Consider the following 23,953-nt stretch of genomic DNA (forward strand, 5'->3'; position numbering starts at 1 on the left):
TATACAGTATATAATCTATGGTGTTTATAATGTTTGTAAACATTTTGCTTTACCGGCATTTTAGCACATTATTTCTGAATGTAGCCTAATAATAAAATGTGACGTGAGCCTACGCGACTTATGTTTTTTTTGTCTTTAAAAATTCAATTTTATACGAGTAGCATTTTTTTTAACAATGCAGCAAACATGTTTAAAAATCTTAAAAAGTACTTTAATGTCTTTAAAGCGTTAACAGATTTTTTTCCTTTTGTTTAGTAGCCAATAATTTGGCCAAAATCTAGAAAATATGTTGCTGTATTGGCTGTGACTAAGGGCAGCGGGTTAAGATAGGCTACCAGATCCCTTCCTGTTTTTTTTTCTTTTTTGAGTAGAAAAAGCTGTACTTTCTTATTATTATTATTATTATTATTATTATTATTAAAGAAAAAGTTTTAAAAATAACGTTATTAACCGGTATTTTTTCTAGGCAAACCAATTTTGGAACGAAAATAATACAGAGGAACGCAGGAATAGAAACGTTAAAATATCGATTGCTCGGAGTGAACCGATTGGATTTTTATTTTTTTTTATTCAAGCCCTGGTCAAAACAATACGATTCTTTTGTGTTCTGCAGAGGTTAAACAGGTTTGGACCAACATCACTATATTGAACATACAGCACCAGAAAAGAAGAGAGAGTGAGTAAATTTACCTCTGCCTTCGAAAATGCCAAAAAATTAACTTGTCAAGCTGAACAAACAAAATTTGATTGAGGCTGAATATATTGCGCACAACGATCAGTGGTCCAAAACATCAATTGCTGCCAACAAACGAAAATAAAAAGGCTTGATTTTTGTTATGGGGAAATGTCCTTTAAAGGCCCCAGCAGAGAGGTTAATGAAGCGACTTTGATCACACTGGAAGTCAGAAACATGAGCACACACAGCCATAAATATTTCAGACCATAATCTTATAAAATCCCAGATAAAGGTAAACCCATTGATCCAGAATAAAATGCCCCATACTCTCTAGGGTGGTCTTTCCTGTGTGTGTGTGTGTTTGTAGGTCTGGTTGCATGTTTGTCAGTGGCACTGTATCTGTGGAAGATGAACTGATTAAAAGCATAAATGTTCACACAAACACAAACATGTTGGTTTTTCTATCATAGTAGTCACTTCTATTGACCTAGTGTTTTTTTATACAGTGAGCTAATGATATTTTCTATCCTCTAACCCTAGCCTCTTTTCATTAAGACATTATTTAGTTGTTTATTAAGCTATTTTGTTATGGGGACTGCTGGTAAGGGATTCAGGTTTTTTTCTATCCCTGTGTGGACACTTTGTTCTCACACAAATAAAACAGCACATTAACACAGCCTATTTACAAATCCACATAATGTTCACTAATATCTGCTAATGCGGAAAGAGCTCGTTAAAAATGTATGGGTTTGATTTTGTCGCATTTTGTTTTGTTTTTTTGTCTTTTGTGCTGGTTGCAATGCAGCTTTAATTGGAATGACGGAGGGTGTTTGTTGTCTCATAAATGATGCATGCTTGGCTTTTCTTTTATCATTTAAATCATAAAGCTGGTTTGGATCAGGACAGAGTAGGACGAGGAGCAGGTCCAAAACACCGCTGGGTCTCTGCAGTACCCGTTTCAGAGCAGCCCTCGTGAAAACACCAAGCGGTTTTATTATTACAGACAACAGCGGTACAGGAGGGGGTGGATGAGAAATATATAACCACAAACTATTACCCGCATATTGGAGTTCAGCAACAATCTGATTAGATGTAAATCAGAGAAGGTAAAACCGAAGGGAGGTAGAAAAGAATCACAACAACTCATTGACAAGTCTGGTCCACACTGCAGTGTATTTGGCCAAGAATCTCTTACTCATGAAGAGACCATATGATTGAAACGTAAAGGGATCAACAGTTTATTCTGAGTTCACCTGCAGTTTAGGGACAGTTTAATCTTAAATCGATTCAGAGGCTGTGCTGCAAATAATCTTTTACTTTGACAGACAGCTTTGTCAATTTTCTGTCACACGCTATTTTTACCCATCAGATACTGTAACGCTTGATGTTTTAATGTGACATTAATCTAACAAGAACATACGTGGCAAAAGGTTTTTTAGGTCTACCATACCATGTTGCAGCTTCTTTGCGCCTTATTCTGCTCTCTGTAAACTAACAACGATCAATACAGCATTTATTAATCTAGGATAATTAAATTTTTGATAGACCTAGATTAATCAATTCTGCAAACGTATTATTTGTCATTATACCTAATTCATTAACATCAAAATCAAAAGTGCTATCAATTTACTTCTAATACCTATTAATATATCACCACTGTGGGAAAATTTCTGAATAAAACCATTTAAAAGTTCAAATGTAAGATTTTTATGTGTTTAATGTTTAAAATAAACCCCTTATGCTGCATTTATTTGATAAAAAATGCAGTAAAAATATTGTGAAAATATAATTGGAATTTAAAATAAATTTTTATTTTAATATATTGTAAAACTGAATTTTTAGCAGCCATTAATCTAGCCATCCATTTTTTTTCTCTCTCTCTCTCGCTCTCTTTTTTTTTTTGGAAACCATGGCACATTTTTTCAGGATTCTTTAATGAATAGAAAGTTCAAAAGAACATTTATTTGAAATAGAAATCCTTTGTAACATTATAAATGATTTAACTGTCACTTTAAACCATTTTATTGCATTTTTGCTGAATAATTATATAATAATTTTATCAGTAAAAATTTTTTTTGTAAAATCTGGTAAATGACAGAAAAATTTGCCAACCACTGAAGAGACAGATAACACAAGACACCACAATAATAGATGTGAAACGAAGAAAAAACAGGACGATGATAAGAAACAAGAAAACTATAAAGGTGCTGTGCTGAGTTGACAGAATTTCCCTGAATCAATAATGACAAAAACATTTTTTTTTAAAGTCAGGAATTGTTCTAAAGTAAAGGTAATGGACTGAGAACTAAAGATGCATAAAGGTGCAAGTGTTGAAGTGCCAACAATTTCCCAGCGAAATAGCTTCTGGGAGATTTTGCTGAATGCTGGCATGCCTGGAGATGGAAAGAAAATAGAATGACCCTTTTAAAAATGGCCTATACCAAAGTCATTCAGCCGAACTGTCGACTACTGTCCCTTTTTTTCATGTTCTCTTTCTTCACATTACAGGCCCATTCATTCACATTTCCTGAACTGTGATTTCAAGGAAAGACCAGGTCTATACACACAATGGATCCAGTGAACTCCCGCAGAGAAGAAAATGAAGGAGTGATTGTCTTAATGGTGGACTCCTTACATCTCTAGGGTCAAATCTTCACGGTCCGACAGATTCTGACATCCAGTGTTTTATTCCACACACATTCTTAGATCAATTTGCTTTAAACTGTCTTAATTGAAGCTTTTCTGTCAGTGAAACAGCGTCGCCTGTACAAATGTTTTACAAGATAATTTCAACAGCAAGACTGACAAGGCTGTCACATAAACAAATAGATACACGCAGCGCATGACTAGCAAAATTAATAACAGGCCACTTAAAATTGCAGAAAAAATATATAATAAAAGCACACAATAACCTACATAATCACTTCATAATTTCCCCTCTATTTTTGATTGTTGTTCTTAATTAAACAAAGTAATCTCCATAAAAACAACCTCATCACAGAGCATAATAAAAGCCATGCTTATTCAACATGATTCATTTTAGTCCATTATAAAAAAACAAGCTTATTATGAGCGGGAACAATGCACATCTGATCGCCCAATAACAAACAGAGACGGGCCGAGCGCTATGTAATTGCTCCCGGTACAGAAAGCCAATTGAATGACACTGATGAGTCTATTCAAATATAATCGGTGAGGAACTGAGGTGTGACCGAATACGTGTGGAGAAGACAGAGCAGAAGGAGTCAAAGATGAATGATACTTGATTACTTTTGTGAAGATGACGCATGCTGCCGCTCGACATCACCGTTTGGAAGTCCTCACTCAAAAACATACATAAAGAATGAAGATGTTGTCTGGAATGAATTATTCAGCGATGTCAAAGTGGTTGAACGTCAGCAAAGGGTTAAAGCTTGCCAGAGGAGTGAATTTATGCAAAACAACGATAATAATAAAAAAAATCTAACAATGACAGCTGCAACTGCTCTTCTGAGAATGCAGCAAAATGTCAGTCTTTCAGTAAGCAACAGTTTAGAAGGGGAAACGAGAACACGGTGTGTGTGTGTGTGTGTGTGTGTATGGAGGCTGGAGCATGGTTACTAAATAAATCAATGTCTTGAGCGTTCAGAGGGGAGTGCCCTTGTGAAGCAAACTCCCTCTACCACTGAAGTCAGATTGTGCTGATAGATTACAACATGATACCACTTACTGAGAAGAACAAGAAACACAAACCACAAATCACATTTTGTTTGATGAATTCATTGTCATACAACTAAATGCGATTAACGGTATAGCAAAAATTGGATAATTAAAAAAAGATATATACATTTGTTCAGCTTGACAATATTAATATATAATTAAATGATTTATAAACAAATGCACAGAAATAGAATGATAAAAATTATTTAAATACTTAATTTTTAAAAATATTTTTAAAATGTAAATAATTAGTCGTATTTAAATTCTTTACAAATATTAAAAAAAAATCTTAGAGGTCCACTTTAGTATTATTAATTTTACATAAGTAATATTTCAGATATTTACAAATGTTTGAATTATTTCTCTTGGGGGTACCATTTTAGTCTTAATAATATTTTAAATAATAGGTAATGTTTTTTACAATTTACAAATGCTTAAAATATTTCTTTGGGTTCTTTAATCTTGGTCTTTCCATTCACATCAATGTTTTTTTGGGGCCGAGACAACCTGAATATTATATTGTGGTAATATATTTTTGTCATTGAATATTAAAATATTATGTACTAGTAATATATATCCCAAATTCTTCACTTTAATGTATTATTTTAAGACGATCCATACCATAAGGGTGAAAACTAAATAATATTACAATAACGTCAAACCTGAGAGCTGAAACCTGTTTACATCATATGTTTGAGTTCATAATACACCACTGCACCATAAAAATGCACATTTCATGGCATTTGCAAAAAAAAAGATTGCACAATAATTATTACAAACATCTACAGTTAGATCAAATAACACACACACACACACACACACACACACACACACACACACACACACACACACACACACACGACGTCTTTTCTTGCAAGGCATCTTCTTGCCTTAAAACAAATCACAACAACATACCCAAATTCACCAATTTCTTTCTTTCTGGCTTTCCTCCATCTCTCTGCCAGGTTTGGAGATGAAAGCACATCACCCTTGCCCCGAGAGAAGGAGATTACCCTCATTTTAAGTGAGCTTGTCTCAGTTTCATGGCTTTATCTGATCTAGAGTCAGTGAGAATGTGAGCTTTAATTGATCCTTCTGAGATGCAGCTCATCCAGTCAGTTCCCTAGTCAGTTTTTGGGCTATGATGAATTTTTAGGTGAACCCTAACAGCATCGCGTGAGCTGTGGTGGTAGCGTAGCAGTTCAAGCTGTATTCTATGATCAGGCTATGATAAGGGACCTTGTTAAAAACAAACTTCAGTCAGTCGTTCTGAACGGTAGGATCCTTTGGAAGGATATGCAAGTGCAAGTTTTGTCAGACTTTCCCACATGTAACTCCTATTATCATTAGGTGTTTATGAATATTGTTTGGTGTTAATAACTGTCCTACTTGGTCCTAATTGCTTCACAGTAGGTTTACTGAATATTTACACTGGCCTACATGTAAATGTGGAATGTCAAATGATAATCTATTAATTTAACTGACTTTAAAAAATGTGCAGCAAGTTCAAAAAGACTGTTTTTTACATCTTATTTTTAATAAATGCACTGGGAATAATTTTTTTTTTAACTTATTTCAAAAGATCAAGAAAATTTTGATTTCTCAATATCACCCCTTCAAAAGGTAAAAAACTTGATAATGCTTCCAGTTGAAGAGTTCACTACTTCCAACACTTTTACCATATTTAATTCTGCAGATTTTCCTCGTAATTACCGCAAAAAATAAGAAATTAAAAGTATGCAGATCCATTGTCAACACATGACCTGTTGAGACTTCCACAATTGTGCAGCTGAGCAAGGCGTTTAACCCTTGGCTTATACCAGGGAATTGCAGCAGAAGTTAGTGTAGAGTAAGCTGCTTTAGATTAAAAGCATGTAGATTAATGCAAATGAATCAAATCATGTTTTCAAGGTCTCTGAGAAGAGTCGACGTGTTTTTAATGTGTAGCCATTCCCACAACAGCCATTGCTTATCTAGCCCTCTAGCAGAGCTGAGAGGACAAATTAAGTGATGGTGCTGTGAGGGCTTGGCTTTTATCTGACCTGCAGTCAGTGAGAGATAGAGGTTTCGTTCAGAGGCAAGCTTGCTCTGATAGCACATATCTGATTCACAGTCACTTCTGCTGTCAACAGTCAGTTTAGGTTTAATTGAATCCACATTACAAGTGACAGTGGTGGCTAGCTGACAAGAATACACCCTTGACCGTTAGATTTGACCATAAAATGGCCTGGTTAGACTTTAAACGACCCTCCAATCGATGACTTTATCAACCATGTTAACTTCACTAAAACCTTTTATAATTTAATCTGATTAATCTATAGATTACATGTAATTTTAAATATTTTTAAACTTCTACTCTGCAAGCGAACAATGTGGCTACCGTTCTTATTATAATCAGCAGGGTTGGGAATCACAGGGTACCTCACGATATGAATCACGATACATGGCTCACGATACGATACTATCGCGATACAGCAATTCTGCGATAATCGATATATTGCTAGACAATTCTATAATGATACATCACGATAACTGTCTATGAAAAAAAATACCTGTGAAAAGGTTAAGTGCAAGTTTTCTCTCTTTATTCAAGTCCAAACTCTTAGAAAGCAGCACAAAAGTTCTGTAAATCAAATTTAACATGCTAAGGAAATTAATCATTTTATTCTTGGACTTACTAAAAGCTTACACTTTTCTTTGTCTGTAAACCAACACATATAACTGCTTATCAACTTTATATATAGCCTATATATAAACCTGGTACATTTCAAAATTTACCTGGAGTGCTTTCTCAACCTTTCCTCTCCTCTCATTATAAAAACAGAGCCCCACGCACATGACATGCAGGTGGGGGGAAAGCCATTCACATCGCATCTTTAGCGCGCTCAGGTTCGTTATTTCAAATGTAGACGTGCGGCAAGCAAACACACTGCACACTTCTGTGCCGCACTATGGCTCTGACGAGGTTTTATTTCGTCGTCCATGCCATAGGTGCAAATGTTTCTGCCGGTCAGTTCCCTAACGGACACTTGTAATATCTGAGAGAGAGGGAGAGCATCCAGTTTTGTTGACATAAAACTGGACGCGCCGGCGCCGCTCTCTCTCACTCACTCATATAGAGTGAGGGAAATTCACCTGCGATCCGGTCCGGTTAGCTGAGAGGTTAGGCTACTCACGGACTCAATATGCGCTCTGCAATAAAAACGTGATCGATGCCTAAAGTCCACACTGATAGCTGTTCCGGGGCAGTTTATCTCCATCTCCTTTTATCTCCATAAACACATATAGCGCAGTAGAGCTAATACAGTGGCTGGAAATCTGTTTTATTCTTCGGTTCCTCGTGCTTCCCCATCTTCATAGAGAATGGTTGCTCAGAGCGCTTTGGAAAGAAGGTGGAAATGGCGCGGTCGTGATTTCCACGCATTTTTTAGAAGCTGGGAGCAGGGAAATCTACATAGCGCGCCTTATTGTAGTAATATATTGTAGTAAATTGTAGTATTGTATTGTAGTAAAATCTCGATATTTGGCGCCTGATATCGATTCTCGTATAGCATGAAGGAGGACAACGATATATCGCCATATCGATATATTGTCCCACCCCTAACAATCAGCACAGGAGTGTTGCTATTGTTAACTTAAACTAAAATCGTTCTCATTAATTATAATAAAGCTGAAATTAAAAATATAAAAATTAGATGAAAAACTTAAATTAAAATTAAAATTATGTTGTCTTGCCAAATAACTGAAATATGTTTAAGTTTCAATACTTAAATAACAAACTAAAACAAAAAGTAAAATTAAATTAAAAGCTAAATACAAATACAAAAAAATGCACATAACATGACTAAAAAATTAATCTAAAATTAAAAATAAATATTAATACACACTATAATAGTCTATAAATCATATAAAATAACACTGCATAAATGCCTCCTTAAAACTAGGGCTGGGTATTGACATTTCACATACCAGTTCAATTCGATGCACAAGCTCTTGATTCAAAATAATTTGATTTCAATTCAATTCAGTATCACTTGTCATTGGAACATGTCAGTTTTTCTTAAGGAATACAATCTCTCAACTAATGCTCTAAACTATACAGGGAACCCATTTAGTTTGTTACATTACCATAATATTAATTATTAAAATTAACTAATTTAATTGCTATTTATTTCTAAATATAATAATCAAAACTCAAATTAGAAAATGATTTGTACAAAAAAGATTTAAGTCATTTTTTAAATAAACTTTTGGTAACACTTTAGAATAGGGAACACATTCACTATTAACTACGACTTTACCCTCAATAAATACCGAATTTGCTGCTTATTAATAGTTAGTAATGTAGTTGTAAAGTTTAGGTATTGGGTAGGATTAGGGATGTAGACTAAGGCCATGTGGAATAAGGCATTAATATGTGCTTAATTACTACTAATAAATGGCTAATATTCTAGTAATATGCATGCTAATAAGCAACTAGTTAAGAGACCCTAAAATAAAGTGTTACCAAACCTTTTAATGATAACTACGTTTCTATTAAAATTCCTTGTTGAAATATGAACATTTAATGCCAGGCATGCTACTAGTAATGTTAAGCAACATTTTGTTCACACATCAACAGAAAACATCATAGACTAAAAGACTGACATTGGAATTTAAGAATCAGTATTGGTTCTTCAAAATGAAGATTGATTCAAATTCATCAATATTGTCAACCAAGCCATAATTAAAACTTTGTTCCTGTACCTCAATTGTTAAAGTATTGAACTAGGAATGCCAAAGTCATGGATTAGATTCCCAGAAAACACATAATCAAGGGAAATGCATGAAGCAGCTGAACTGAATAAAAAAATAAAAAGTCATCGTGGGACATCAGATTTAGCCTGTGAGAGAAAACGCAGTCAAAATGAAACTTACATCAGTGATGTTTTTGATCTGATCCTGGGTCAGTTTGCGCAGATGCTCATCCTCTCTGTCATCAACTTCAGAGCGGGTAGCCTAATCCCAGCATTCAACAGCAGAGAGCAAATGTACCCAGTGCACTAGAATAAATGGAAGTGAAATGTGAATGTCACGCTATAATCAACATAGCAGAGCTGCACTCACAGTAACAAGTTACAGGAAAAGCACAGAGATCTATTACAAAGGTAGAAGCATTTTTAGCATCTTCGCGGATTCTTTTTTTTTACTCTAAACATGCTGTCAGTGCCGTTAGTGTGTAGTGATGATGACACACACACTCTTACCTGTGGGTTAAGTTTGTGTTTGGTCGGGTAGAGCGAGCGGCACATAGTCAGAACCTCATACCCGATGTTGATTTGAGAAAGGCCTGAGGAGTGTGCAAGCAGGGCGGATGTAAGAACCACCCAGGGGCTCTGCTCCGTCTCCAACCTGTGTAGAGAGAGAGACGCATGTGTCTACAGTGCTAAGGATGTAATGACATGATATAAGAATCATGAAAGTTCATGAGGCACCGTCAAACTTTTAATAGGAAAGCTCTGTATAAAGAAAAAGAAATCCAATCATAATTATCATGGCATATTACACACGTGCAGCTATAAAACAGCGCATATGCTTATCTCCTGACTTCTACGAGAGATGAGAGAAGCTTTCTAACAAACTCCACTGCCGACTGAAATAAACACACAATCATAATCAAATGCAATCGCACACACACTGATTCCTCTTATAACTGAAGTTGGTCTTTCATACACAGAATGTTTTACTGTAGATAATAACACAATCCACAAGTACAGAGACAAAGAGGAACTGGGAAAACTTAATTACATTCATTACAGCAGTTAAAGGATACATAGATTGGCTATGAAAACTTCATTAAAGGAAAGGTTCATTAAAAAATGCAAACGCACCCTCATGTTTTTTTTAAACCCATATGCTGCTATTTTAACAAAAGGTGAATTTTAAAGAATCTTCACCTAGATCTTCTCTGCTGAATAAAACAATGGTTTTAACTATAAAAGCACCATAAAAGGTGCCATAAAATGGTCTATATAACTCATGCACTGTATTCCAAGTCTTCTAAAGTCATAAAATGAAATTGAAGTTGATCTGCTACAGCTCTGAAATCACAGGTACTCTGTGGTTTGGCATTGTGGTGTTTGGTTTCAAGAAATGCAAAAACCAATTATGTTTGGTATTAGTGACATCCAATCTATTCAATTAGCATATTTGATTTAGTTGACTTAAATCACACAAAGCTATCATATGACTTCAGAAGATTATAGCGTATGAGACATATAGACCACTTTTATGCTTTCCCTCCATTTTCTGGAATTTAACTGGTCACTGTGAGAGTTCACTAAATTCTCATATAGTATTTCATTTTCATTTGTTTTACTGTCTACAGAGACTACATGAATATAAATTAAAAGTACCACCAGAACTTCAATTTTAACTCATGTTAGGAGAATAATTTAAGGAATTGTTCACACAAAAATTAAAATTCTTTCATCATTCAATCACTCTTGATTTGAAACTGTACGGCTTTCTTTCTTCTGTGCAACAACAAAGATGTATAAAGAATGTTGGCAACCAAACAGTTCTAGTGACCATTGACATCCACTCTATGAACAACAACAACAACAACAAAAAAAATCATCTTTTATGTTCCACAGAAGAAAGAAAGTCATACAGATTTGAAACGACATAAAGGTGAGTAAAGGCTCTACAAGCAAAGGTTCTGCTGAATGAAACCTGTAGAGCTCTAATGGGAAAAACATTAGAGATACTTTAAAAGGATCATGGTGTGGCCAGTGTCATGTATCCTCTAAGAAAAGGCTGCCACCCAGAGCTCTGCGGTGTGTCGATTTAAATTGATTTCCATTCGGATGGCCTTTTCTGGGACTTACTAAAGCAAGACAGAATGAGGAGCGACAAGACAGGTGTTCAGGAGACAGCAAATGTGCCATCTGAATCTTAAGTGATGATACACACACCCAGTGCACTGTGTGATCACAAATGCCACACATAGTCACATGTGAACTTCTGTGAATAAATGAATGTATAGTCAAGCACTCCTTATCCTCTCTACATTTGGCTCCTTATCGCACTCACCTTTTGTTTAAATGCCAAAGAGCATAATGACAAACACACACAAACTCACATGGACACATGGACACATTAACACACACACACACACACACACACTGTTCTTCTCTAAGAATGTTAATTCAAAACACTTCATGAAAACAAAAAACCTCAAGCTATTTGAAAATGTGGCACAATGCATAATCAGGCGGCTTATATTCTCTGTTTCTGTCTATTGATTCAAATACAGAACAGCTCTCCGATCATCAGCACTCATTCTGGCAACCTTGACTTTAACCTCAAAAACTCATTCAGTAATATAATACAAAACGATTTACCTCATAAAACCTACAATCACACTTAATGGTCTAATAGCACTCCAAGTCAAAGACATCTAATGAGAAAACAGATTAATATTTATATCTTTATATATATATATATTCCATGGGTACGGAAAGTATTCAGACCCCCTTACATTTTTCACTCTTTGTTATATTGCAGCCATTTGCTAAAATCATTTAAGTTAATTTTTTTCCCTCATTAATATACACAGCACCCCATATTGACAGAAAAACACAGAATTGTTGACATTTTTGCAGATTTATTAAAAAAGAAAAACTGAAATATCACATGGTCCTAAGTATTCAGACCCTTTGCTGTGACACTCATATTTAACTCAGGTGCTGTCCATTTCTTCTGATCATCCTTGAGATGGTTCTACACCTTCATTTGAGTCCAGCTGTGTTTGATTATACTGATTGGACTTGATTAGGAAAGCCACACACCTGTCTATATAAGACCTTACAGCGCACAGTGCATGTCAGAGCAAATGAGAATCATAAGGTCAAAGGAACTGCCTGAAGAGCCCAGAGACAGAATTGTGGCAAGGCACAGATATGGCCAAGGTTACAAAAAAATTTCTGCCGCACTTAAGGTTCCTTCACACTAAGCTGCTTACCTATTGCAGATTCAGTCTTCCCAGCCTGGTGCAGGTCTACAATTTTGTTTCTGGTGTCCTTTGACAGCTCTTTGGTCTTGGCCATGGTGGAGTTTGGAGTGTGACTGTTTGAGGTTGTGGACAGGTGTCTTTTATACTGATAACGAGTTCAAACAGATGCCATTAATACAGGTAACGAGTGGAGGACAGAGGAGCCTCTTAAAGAAGAAGTTACAAGTCTGTGAGAGCCAGAAATCTTGCTTGTTTGTAGGTGACCAAATACTTATTTTACCGAGGAATTTACCAATTAATTCTTTAAAAATCCTACAATGTGATTTTCTGGATTTTTTTTTTCTCATTTTGTCTCTCAAGGATATTGTTTTGGGAAAAAAATACTTGTGGCAAAAGGGATTACATGTGTACTGGTCTCTTTAAAATACTTGTTTCTGATTGGTCAATCGTGACATTCTGCAGTCAGATATTTAGTATAATGACCATTAACTTTGACTGCCGTCTCTGCCAACCAATCTCCTAAATTTTTCATTGTTTTATTTATCTGTTAAGTAGTACATTATACCTTATATAATACGTTTTTTTAAAGTGAATATTTAAATTGGAAATTGAGTGTCAACACCAAAGTCTCACCTGCTCTTGTCAGTCACTGGTGGCCACGCCTGTAGGAGGAGCATAAGGTGTTGAAACTCCTCCCATTTATTACTGGACTCCAAAAGTTCCAGGAACAAAGAGTTTTGCTTTTCCTCATTCTCGACATCTTTCATCTCACACTGAGACAAAGAAGGGAAGCAGATAGAGAGAGAGATACAAGTCTTTTGGACTTTTTGCAGGGGAAATACACCTTCATATAATTAAAACAAAAGGGAAAAAGAATAAAGAGCTGTTCAGTCATGACGTCTATTTGAAGGCCAATTCAGAATGCTAATTTGACAAGGGTTCCCTCTGGAATTACTAATGAGTTTTTAAAATTGCGTTTTATGAGTCAAATCTGTGGTTAACAGTTCTTGAAGAGACTTTCATATTTTATATATTGTTTCTAAACATAAGTTACGCAAAACCATACTTCAAATGTTAATCTAAAAATGCTATTTTAAAACAACTTGCTACATAAATACAAAATGTCTACTTAATTAGACATATACTCAATAACTGGTGTAAACATTACGCAGCAATTTGTTTGCACAGCAATTTTGAGGTGTGACTGTAATGTACAGTAACGTTCAAAAGTTTGGGGAGGGCAACTTGTTTCTATTTTTTGTTATGTTTTAAAATGTACAGTCATTTATTCCTGTAACGGCAAAGCTGAATTCTCAGCAGCCATTACTCCAGTCATCAGTGTCATATGATTCTTCAGAAATCATTCTGATATGCTAATTTGCTACTCAAAAAACATTTCACATTATTATAAATGTTGAAAACAGTTGTGCTGCTTAATATTTTTGTGGAAACTGCGGTACATTTAATTTTTTTTTCATCTGATCCCAAACATTTCGAACGGTAGTATATGTTGTAGAATGAAACAGGGAGATAACATTAACCATAGACTCAATAAACTTTCTGAGGGAATCCATGGCTTGAAAATGCTAATTCTCTCCCTGGTTTTTAGGACTGTGAACTGAACAGCTATATACCAAGCACAAGACTAAAATGCATGACCATACAGTAAATATGCAAATCTTTGAGACTGAAGGTAGAAGATAAAGTATTTGGCTTATCAGCTAATCATAAGCCAAGACTAAATCTGCGAGAGGCAGAACATCTTTCAGGCTACAGCACTAAAAGGTAAAGACAGCATGTTTACAGATGGAGAGAGTTGGCAAGAGAATGCACGAATAGCAGAAGGGCTAAACGTGAAAAGACAAAGCAAGCGAGATACTAGGAGAAGGAGAGAGGGCTTGAAACAGCTAGACTGGGACACATACACACACACACACACACACACACACACACACACACACACACACATAATGCAATGACTTCTATGGCAAAAGGAGTGAATTCTCCCCTGTGGTGACTTTTATTCTTGTTCTCCTCCAAAAGAGGGAGGCGGAAAGAGAAAGTAATTAATTTCCCTTCAGTGCAACGGGAGCGCAATTTAACAGCTGAGAAAATGTCTGATTTCTGAGGGGAAAACCAAAAAAAGTCAAAGAGCTGTTCCATACCATGGTACCAGCATTCTCCAAGAAATGACAGAAAATAGCTGAAAACTCAAGGGGGCAAAATAACAGATCAAAATGACTGCGGGGAAAACATTTAGCTGAAGTAAAACTAAAGGATATAACAACTGATGTGGATTGCCATTGTGATGAAGGTCATAATAAAACATACGTAATATCTGTCCATATGTGCCCATACACAGGCCAGTAGCATCATGTCCATTTGAACAAGCACTTTTTTGAATCCTCCTCAATTTTTTAAGCCTAGTAGACTATGAATGCAAGTTAAAATGCAAAAACCAAACAGAACAAAAAACACAACCATACAGGACAAGTGGTTTGGAGAATTGATCTGAATTGGTTTGGAGTTTTGTAATAAAATGTATACATTGACAACTTTTATTTGTGTAAAAAATACATTTCTAAGCATTTATGCATAAGCCATTATTTTTCATTAACTATATTTAATAAAAAAAATTAAATAAATATATTTACTTATTTATATTAAATATAAAAGTATATATATAGTACCTTTCAAATGCAAAATTTTCTGAAACAAAATATACACACAGTTGCAACTTATGTGAAATTAATTGAAATAATTTAAGAATAAGCCATATATGTATGGAATGAATGAAAATATTGCAACAATTTCTTCATATTGGCATGAAAGTCTCTCATTCCCACACTTCCTTTCACACTCTTGCTGTCTCCTGTCTCACCGTTATTCACTGATGTGAAAATCAATTAGGCTGACACCTCGGCCCGAGCATTTTCAACATCATAATTCCATTCAACCAACATCCTACACATTCAAACGATTAAAGAGTTACTCCACCCCAAATTGAAAATGTTGTCATTAATTACTCATGTCGTTTCAAACCCGCAAGACCTACAAAGCTATGAGAATACTTTTTGTACGCAAAGAAAACAAAAATAACGACTTTATTCAACAATTCGTCTCCTCCGCGTCACCATTCTGTGTCAGCCGCACCACACAGATACGTTGTTTTTGTTCAAATCAAAGTGTAAATAAATGTAGAAAACATATCCGTGTGGTGCGGCTGACAGAGAACAGCAGACGCAGTTTGCGTTCAGTGGATACTCTCCAAAGTGGCGCTACGGTGATGCAGAGGAGACAAATTGTTGAATAAAGTCGTTATTTTTGTTTTCTTTGCGTACAAAAAGTATTCTCGTAGCTTCATAAAATTACGGTTGAACCCCTGATGTCAACATGGATTATTTTACCGATCTCCTTGCTACGTTTCTGGACGTTGATCGTGTTACTTACATTGCTGTCTATGGGAAGGTCAGAGAGCTCTCAGAATGCATCAAAAATGTCTTAATTTGTGTTCCGAAGATGAACATAGGTCTTACGGGTTTGCAACGACATGAGGGTGAGTAATTAATGACAGAATTTTGGGGTGGAGTAACCCTTTAATAACCTGCCTATTAAACCCATTACAGCCAATCATGTTTGACCTACATTTATTATGATCTGAGAATAACCATTAAGGCAACACCTAAACATAGCATGCATTCCAGAGACATATCAATCTCTCCTCCTAATTGGATAAAAGGAGTAGGCAAACCGAGGCCCTGCAGTTCACGGGTCTCCGAGGCTCTTCAGTTTTCTATTAAAATGTTTTGGTTAGAACATAAAAACAAACACATATTAATTGGCCTGAATGGTGTTCCTCATTCATATGAAATACTAACAGCAACAGAGATAGCAGGCTTGGGTTTTAGCACAGAACACTGCACTTCTCTGAGATTAAATGAGGTTATATGTCTAATACTACCAGGCTTCATCGATGTCCCTGACAATGTTCTCAGTATAGATGGTGGGTTGGAAAACATAAAAGCTAACCAGTGATAAAGTAATACAACAGGTTCACTGGCCTTGTGGAATTCCCCTAGGAAGACTAGTCAATGCACACATAGTAGAAGCACTCAAGATGGCGTGTGCTCAAAAGTAAAGCCAGACAAAAAAATAAAAAAATTAATAACAATATAAAACTGCAATCCTGCACAAGACAATTTTTTTGGGAAAATGGAAAAACAAAACTAAACAAAACACAAAACGAAACAAAAACAAAGAAAAGTAAAGCAAAACAAAAACACAAACAAAAAACAAACAAAACCAAAACACACACAAAAAACAAACAAAGAAAAAACTAAACTAAAACAAACAACACACACACACAACAACAAAAAAAAACTAAAGAAAAAACAAATTATTTTAATGTACTATATTTAATTAAATTCAAATTAAAAGTAATTGAACACTTTCTGTACAGCATGATATTTCAGTAGAGAAAGCAGGCTGGGGTTTAAGCAGAGAACTTTGCACTTCTCTGAGGTGCTACTTTAAATGCCTAACCCTCTGCCAAGCTTCATTGATGTCCTTGACAGCATTCTCGAGTGTAGATGGCGGGTCAAAAAACCCATAAGCTAATCAGCGACAAAGTCGAAGGGTTCCTGTGGCCATCTTCACCTTCACTCAAATACGGAATTCCCCTAGAGAGACTAGTCAGTGCGCACACTTAGTAGAATATATGCCTAAACCAGAAGCAATGACAGTGTGTGCTAAAAGCAAAGCCAGACAGATCCACACTATAATCACCCACACACACTTCTGAGAGAAAGAACGACAGAGACAAGGAGGTTAGAAGAGGACAAAACATGGAATAAAGCAGGCCTGTTTCGCTGAACTACGTCCACGCACATCAGCGCGAGGGCAGGAGGGAAAGATGAGAATAAAATAATATGACATATCCTCCACCCTCCCGTATCCCATCATCCTTTAAAACAGACCCCAGGGGAGACGAAGAGAGCCCGCGCTGGTGAAACCATTCTCCCTGCTTCAGAGCATCTGCCCACGCCGCCAAAAGACAATCTGTGTGTGTGCGTGCGGAGGGGGATCCTTAGACAAATTGAATGAGTTTGCGGCAGTGCCATCAAGCTACGCCACACTTCAAGGCATCCACCCACTCCAACGCTCCACCACCTGCTGGAAATCTCCCTGCCACATGCAGACACACAACAACTGCACATTTATGGGTTAGTTTGGTATGTGTGTGTCTGTGTATTTGCGCTCGAGTCCGTCAGTGTGGAAATTCTCATATACAGTGATTTGCGGTGCTGGAGCAAGTTGCTCCTTTTAACTCGGCTGGGCTCCCTCTCAGCCTGTGACAGCTAATGGTTGCCTACCCACATACATAAACATACCACTCCAACCGTGAGGAGCTTTTAGTTAAATAGCACCAAATAGTAAAAGGCTGCCTGCCTGTGGAAAGAAAAATCATCTTGAAGGAAATATAAAGGACTTCTTCAGTTGTTTTGCCTCATCTATCTAAATGCAAAAAAAGCAGACAGTTAGCAAGACGACATTGACAGTTGTGGCTCTCTGGATGCTGTAAACATCAGAAATGGCTGGCTGGTAATTACCAGCCTTTAACTGGACAGAACAAGAGCGGGTCCCTTTTGTTTTACGACACGCTTGTACTTCAATGGCTACAAAGCTTCTAATCTGTCAGGCTGGCGCTGGGAAAGAGACAGGAAATAGTGTTGCTGAGGAGGAGATGGATCTCTATTGATCACTGTAGTATTTAGGCACAATAAGTGCACAGTGACAAGCCGAATCCGCTTGTACTTGTGATTGTAGTTATATTTAGACATGCTAGATAGCCCAAATGCACTTGCATGCTTATGAATAGGTTTACACATCAATGCATAGGGATAAAGAATTGGACATGCACTTGCACACACACACATTCACAAACTGTCTAAGCTTCCCATGTTGCTGAGGGGCGAATTGATCTGAGAGGCAACAGACAGCCACTCATCAGGGGGAGGAGCGAAAGAGAAGCAAAAAAGGTGGGCGTAAATAGAATTCCAGGGCATCAGCACCAGCTCTCTTTTTCTGAAAGGAAGAGTACAGAGCAGATCTCTCCATCAAAGAGGAAACAGCTGAAGACGGGCAGCTGCACAGAACTCCCATGTTAGCCTGTGCCGGTTAGTTCAACTCCTAGATTCTGATTGGTTAATAGAGCTTCCAGTTATGATAAAATACATTTAGACGATGATGAGCTGAACAGCTATGATGAGTTTAAATGACATATGGAACGATAAACAGAATGATATATGGACAGAAAGAACTAGCACAACTGAAACAAATAGAGTGATAGATAGAAATAGAGCAATAGATGATAGAGAGAACAACAGATCAACAGTCTGAATGAAGAATGATAGAACGACAGAGACAGACGTATAAGCTGAAAGAATGATAGAACTATTAAAAGAACAATAGAGATATAACGATAGATATAATGATAGATAAAACAATAGACAGACAGACAGATAGATAGATAGATAGATATACGGTCAAATATTTTACAGTGTAGATAGATAGATAAATAGATGATAGACAGACAGACAGACGATACGGACATCTCGGTTCGGTGCATGAGGCCTTACAACGAATACAGATATTTCACCCCCAATACAGAAGGGGGCGCCCGCAGCAATGCAACGCTGTTTGATAACCGGCCGCCAACAGAAGAACAGCGAATGCCATGGCCTGTGAGTTGTGCACTTGAAAACAAAGCCCACTAGACAGTGACCATGTGCTGACTCTGAATGCGTCTCTCACAGACTGGCAAAGGAGTATACTTTAAAGGCTTGTGCACTCAACTGTTTGTGAAATGGAGCTTTGTGCTCGTGTATCCTACCTCTCTCTTTCGGCACAAATTCAAATATTCCATAATATTTCCATATTTGCGATGTAACGTATCTGAATGCTAAATTATTATTTATTATGTAAATTATAGGCTTTGTACTTCAGTTCCAACTGTGACACAGAGGCGGGCACGCTGATGTTTGGTTCACTGTGCTGTCAAAGTTAGCAATGCTGGAACTGATGTGTTTTGTGTGTGTGTGTGTGTGTGCGCCGACGCGATCACTTCAACTGTTTCCTCATACCAGCAGAATCAACTTTAAACACTTATTGTCTTATTAATAATGGTCTGCTTTTATTTGTGTACACTCACAATGAAAACAAAACATTGAACTTTTGTAAAATAAAGAAAACAAATAGGATGTCCCTTTCTGCCATTTGAGTTTCCTTTCTGTGAACAAATTAAGCCTGTCACAAAAACAAACTGAAACTCAGCATATATAGGCTACGTTACGTGCCGCACTGTTTTTTCCCTTGTTTATCTGTAAACTAAATCAAATATATTTCAAGAATGTATTCCTTGTATGTACAGTATATATGTACTGCAGATGATATATTTAACAATGTAATAATATTTAGTATTTTCACATCTAGGTGGAAAAAAATTTAATTTGTACTACTGTTTGTTCAAAATAAATGAAAAGAAACCGAGCATAGTAGATTTTTTCCCCCTGTTGTACCGAAAACATATCGAACCGAGGTACGTACCGAACCGTGACATCTGTGTACCGTTCCACCCCTGATAGATAGATAGATAGATAGATAGATAGATAGATAGATAGATAGATAGATAGATAGGCTGAAAGAATTCAAGGAACAACACTGTATGATTGACTGATTAAAGGAGCATTATTTTACTAAAGAAAATATTTGGAATGGTCAAAAAATTGTTTTTGACACTGCACTGACACCGTTTCCATGGACACTACAAGTCAGTGGAGTCCAAGACCAAAACAACATGGGACTCATACATTTTTGGGTGATCAGTCCCTTTAGGTTCTTTCCAATAAGGTTCTGTGCGTTTCATTCATCTCCATGCTCAACATGTCCATGTGCACTAACCAAACGTAAACCTGCATATGCAAGTCATCAGTAGAGTACAGAGTCAGTGTGTATTTAGGCAGTTTACACTGGTAAAATACAGGCCTGCCCTGGTGGGATTAGATCATAAGTCTTTTCAAGGCATAACTACAGACGCACAGTACCTCTGGCCTCCAACCTGGCCAAAGTCAATTACAACGCTCAGCAATTTTCTGAGACTGATCTCCGGACCGTGCCATCAGGCAAGAAAACAGCCGAGAAAGAAAGCGAGAGAGAGAGAACGGATGTCTAAGAGCTCGACCAAACCAGGCAGATGTGGCTCATATAAAAACAGACATTTCATCTTCCTCTGATTTCCTCTCCATAATACCACTCTGTGCAGACAGAATACGAGGAAATTAATAATAAAAAGCTTATGCATAATGAATAAATTAAGGCCAGAGCAGGGAGGAGATGCAGGAGATGAGCCCTTAAAAGGGATTACTTCATAATATAACATAACATCTTGTTTTTCTATTTATCAAACGAAAGGGATTCGTGGTGGAACTGTGTAAACTTCAGACTCCTCCGGGTCGTGGACTGAGGATGAAACAGTCAGGAAGAGGACAGACTCAGTTGGGCCTGAACATCAGAGGAAGGGTGAACCATGTGATGACTGCAAACTCATCATACAGGTTCAGTTTGAGGTCTACAAACATCTTTCAGTCAAAAACAGAGAGAAATCCTAATGCACCTACCAAGGGCTCTAACTCCTGGATGTGTTCTGCAACATGTCTATGAATCCCTTTATTAGACCAGTATGAATTTACATGCTAGGCTGGTTTACGCTGGACAGATAGTGCTGGTCACATGCAGACATACCCAGCATAGACATGGTTTTCAAAAGCTAAAATAAAATAAAATAAATAAATAATTGTTATTATTGTCGTTGTAAAAAGGATTAGTATATATTATTTTTCAGACACCCTTAAAGCTAATAGAAATGTGTAAATACAATTATCAATAAAAATATTACACATTATTGTTTATTTTAAAATAAATAAAAACATTTATTTTCATAATATATAAATATAGACGCTATCTTAATTTCTTTGACATTTATTATTCAGGATAATTTATAATGTAATAAGGATTTTCATTTATGATTTACTTGTATAATCAAATGAATAAATAAACATTTAAAAATAAAAATAATTTTATAGTTGGGGACCAATTCTCAATATTGACTAGTTACTTATTAACATGAATATTACCAGCACATTGGCTGTTTATTAGTACTTATAAAGCACACATTAATGCCTTATTCTGCATGACCATATTTTAGATACCTTAAAGGTGCAGTAAGTGATTTCTGGAAAATGCTTTTGATATTTGAAATCACCAAAACAAACACGCCCCTACCCAAAAGGACTACACCCCTATCTTGATGTCTCCACCCCCAAATTCATGCACACACTATACAACACAGGCAATGATTAAAGGGGTTATAGCAATCACTAAAATAGGAACCAAAAGGAAAAAAAGAAAACAATATTAAGAGTATGCGATCGTACTTTTCCAACACTTGAAACGGACAGTGCAGAAGGTTTAATCGCTCCAGGCTTATAAGTAATAAATAAATAAATGTCTTTATCATAGCTTAAACGAAAGGAAAATAATAATGCAAATGAACAAACAAGTGAAGATGACACACGAGTATATTCAAGTAAAGCATATCTTAGTTCTATTCACTACTGAGAAGAAATAAAGCAAACATGGCATCCGTTTTCAGGTCTTCCCACTCTTTAAGGTCTGTTCAGCGCTGGAAAGCTCTCCAATATTAACGCGGGTCCTACCTCTTGCCTGACTGTAACTGACCATTTCCTCTTTTGTATTTTATATGTCATTTCTCTCTTTCCATAATCGTTCTGCTAATGTTCCTCTTGTACACTGAGCTCTCTCTCCTTCCCTATCATGAGTGCATATGCCCCATACTGCTGATCCTGCCAAACCAGGCAGATGTGGCTCAAATAAAAACAGACATTTCATCTTCCTCTGATTTCCTCTCCAGATCACCACTCTGAAAAGCACGTGCAGACAGAATACGAGGAAATTAATAATAAATAGCTTATGCATAATGAATAAATTAAGGCCATCCTGAGCTCAGAGCATTTTGTAAAATAAAGAAAACAAATAGGATGTCCCTTTCTGCCATTTGAGTTTCCTTTCTGTGAACAAATTAAGCCTGTCACAAAAACAAACTGAAACTCAGCATATATAGGCTACGTTACGTGCCGCACTGTTTTTTCCCTTGTTTATCTGTAAACTAAATCAAATATATTTCAAGAATGTATTCCTTGTATGTACAGTATATATGTACTGCAGATGATATATTTAACAATGTAATAATATTTAGTATTTTCACATCTAGGTGGAAAAAAATTTAATTTGTACTACTGTTTGTTCAAAATAAATGAAAAGAAACCGAGCATAGTAGATTTTTTCCCCCTGTTGTACCGAAAACATATCGAACCGAGGTACGTACCGAACCGTGACATCTGTGTACCGTTCCACCCCTGATAGATAGATAGATAGATAGATAGATAGATAGATAGGCTGAAAGAATTCAAGGAACAACACTGTATGATTGACTGATTAAAGGAGCATTATTTTACTAAAGAAAATATTTGGAATGGTCAAAAAATTGTTTTTGACACTGCACTGACACCGTTTCCATGGACACTACAAGTCAGTGGAGTCCAAGACCAAAACAACATGGGACTCATACATTTTTGGGTGATCAGTCCCTTTAGGTTCTTTCCAATAAGGTTCTGTGCGTTTCATTCATCTCCATGCTCAACATGTCCATGTGCACTAACCAAACGTAAACCTGCATATGCAAGTCATCAGTAGAGTACAGAGTCAGTGTGTATTTAGGCAGTTTACACTGGTAAAATACAGGCCTGCCCTGGTGGGATTAGATCATAAGTCTTTTCAAGGCATAACTACAGACGCACAGTACCTCTGGCCTCCAACCTGGCCAAAGTCAATTACAACGCTCAGCAATTTTCTGAGACTGATCTCCGGACCGTGCCATCAGGCAAGAAAACAGCCGAGAAAGAAAGCGAGAGAGAGAGAACGGATGTCTAAGAGCTCGACCAAACCAGGCAGATGTGGCTCATATAAAAACAGACATTTCATCTTCCTCTGATTTCCTCTCCATAATACCACTCTGTGCAGACAGAATACGAGGAAATTAATAATAAAAAGCTTATGCATAATGAATAAATTAAGGCCAGAGCAGGGAGGAGATGCAGGAGATGAGCCCTTAAAAGGGATTACTTCATAATATAACATAACATCTTGTTTTTCTATTTATCAAACGAAAGGGATTCGTGGTGGAACTGTGTAAACTTCAGACTCCTCCGGGTCGTGGACTGAGGATGAAACAGTCAGGAAGAGGACAGACTCAGTTGGGCCTGAACATCAGAGGAAGGGTGAACCATGTGATGACTGCAAACTCATCATACAGGTTCAGTTTGAGGTCTACAAACATCTTTCAGTCAAAAACAGAGAGAAATCCTAATGCACCTACCAAGGGCTCTAACTCCTGGATGTGTTTTGCAACACATCTGCACATAACCTGCAGAAATACCTTTATTAGA

General features: G+C 36.6%; 1 pseudogene; it reads right to left on the reverse strand.

Moving 5' to 3' along the window:
- Positions 1–23,953, reverse strand: part of LOC107555605 (neuroblastoma-amplified sequence-like) — a 197,259-nt pseudogene that overhangs the window by 12,334 nt on the left and 160,972 nt on the right.

Source organism: Sinocyclocheilus grahami, unplaced genomic scaffold (assembly GCF_001515645.1).
Source record: "Sinocyclocheilus grahami isolate Dianchi unplaced genomic scaffold, SAMN03320097.WGS_v1.1 scaffold540.1, whole genome shotgun sequence".
NCBI lineage: Eukaryota > Metazoa > Chordata > Actinopteri > Cypriniformes > Cyprinidae > Sinocyclocheilus > Sinocyclocheilus grahami.